The sequence below is a fragment of the Suricata suricatta genome, chromosome 14 (assembly GCF_006229205.1).
Source record: "Suricata suricatta isolate VVHF042 chromosome 14, meerkat_22Aug2017_6uvM2_HiC, whole genome shotgun sequence".
In the NCBI taxonomy this organism is placed as follows: Eukaryota; Metazoa; Chordata; class Mammalia; order Carnivora; family Herpestidae; genus Suricata; species Suricata suricatta.
This window is the reverse complement of record NC_043713.1, coordinates 70,647,519-70,649,672: the sequence shown is the minus strand read 5'-3', so window position 1 is coordinate 70,649,672 and position 2,154 is coordinate 70,647,519.

The window sequence follows — 2,154 nt, the reverse complement described above, 5'->3', positions numbered from 1 at the left end:
CCAGAAACAAGATAGCCCAAGCTAATCCTTCTAATGAGAAGTGTCTTCTGGGCCCAGTGACATCATTTTTGTAGGCCAGTATCTCCCCCTACTTAGGTTTCATCCCAGTACTGAAGTTTTCTTATCCATCAAAACATTGTAATTTCAACGTTCTTATCCTTCAGGAAATGTTGATTGAAATATTGGGTGGTTACTGCTGTTTTGAATACCTTTGGACTTCACCCTCTAAACAGGAAGATGAGCTGTTGGAAAAAAAGACCAAACTTCCTGCTAAATAGTTTTAAATAAATTTGCTAGAGACCATCTAAAATAGTACTAAGATCTTTTTTTCTTAAACACTTATTTATTTTTAATAGTGAGGGAGGGAGAGGCAGAGAGAGGGGGACAGGATCTAAAGCTCTGTACTGACAGCAGAGAGCCTGGATGCAGGGCTGGAACTCAGGAACAGTGAGATAATGACCAGAGCCAAAGTTGGATGCCTAACTGACTGAGCCACCCAGGTACCTTCAAGAAACCTTCAAAACAGAATAGAACACAGAATTCTGGGTGCTAAACACCACAGAACGTTTTTCTTCCCAAGAGTGAGTCAAAGCAAAAAATTCTTTTCCCAGAGAATATTTTTGAGTACAATTAGACAGTGAGTATGTAGTAATACTTTAGAGGACAGCAACTCATTTTTTAATACTGTTTCCTAGGTAACTTGCAACCCATTTCCCTTTACAGTTCACTTCAAACCTTTCCACTTATCATTGACTGATCAAACATTTACTGAGCACCAATTATGTGGCAGGCTGTTTAGGAAGCTGTGATACCTAAGTGCACAAAATTGACAGACATTCCTTTATACTATTAGTGGGTGACAGTCAATAATAAATTTCATATTATGTTAGTGGAGATAAATGTTAAAGAAAAGTAGAGGGGTACCTGGGTGGCTCAGCTGGTTAAGCATTCAACCGTGGCTCAGGTCATGATCTCACAGTTCGCAGGTTCAAGCCCCGCATCGAGCTCTGTGCTGACAGCTAGCTCAGAGCCTGGACCCTGTCTTTGGATTCTGTGTCTCCCTCTCTCTCTATCTCTCTCTCTCTGCCTCTTCCTTGCTCATGCTGTCTCTCTTTCTCTATCTCAAAATAAAACATTTAAAAAAATGAAAAAAAAAAAAGAAAAATAGAGAACTAGAGCAGGGTGAGGAGGCTAACTGGTACTGGTAGGGATTGAAAAACAGCTTGTGATTTTAAAGAGGGGTTCAGAGTATGCTTTTTTTTTGACCAAGGGACATTTGAAGAAAGACTTAAAAAGTTAAGCAGGTTTACCATATTGACTTCTGGGGAAAGATCATTCCAGACAGTGACAAGGTCAAGGAATAGAAAAGGCAAGAGATACTGGAGATGACATCAGAGTGAGTGGCATGGAGTAGAAGATACTCAAGTAAGGCTTTGGGGGAATTAACAAGGTCTTTGGTTTCTCCTCTCAATGAAACAGGACCCATAGGGTTTTGAGCAGGTGATCATGAGCTGACTTCTATTTCAAAAGGATCTCTTCATATATGCGACTGAGTATTTTACGTTATTTAAAGGTTTTCAGATATAAAAGTTGTCCTAACACCTGTGTGTTCTCTCACTAAAGTGTTAAATGCAAATTCTGTGGCTATGACAACCAAGACATCAGCATTACTGTAATATCATCTCATTTCTACTCTAAATTCAAATTTCCCATTATTCCCACCAACACCTTTTATATAACTTATTCAAACCAGAGCAGTTTTTTAAAAAAAGCAATATATGACTTACATATGGTAAAATATACATGTTAAGTACATAGCTCGGTGGGTTTTTACATAGGATGACACTAAGGAACTGCCGTCCAAAACAAGGTAAGATCACTTACTGCTGAGACAACAGGCAATATTCAGGGTTGCCTGCTTCTGTATTTGTAGATTCATATTAAATCTTTTTGCTAATAGCATCAGTGATTACATTCCATCAGAAAACATATTTCTGTTTGTGTCATTCCTGGAGGTAAGTCTGAAAACTTGGTCAAGATGAACATAGCCAGTTTTTGTCGACAAGCCCTACCTTGCAAAATCTACATTTTCAGGCACATGATCAGGTACATTAATTCCAATGTGGTGAATTAGTATTTTAAAATGTTCCCCAT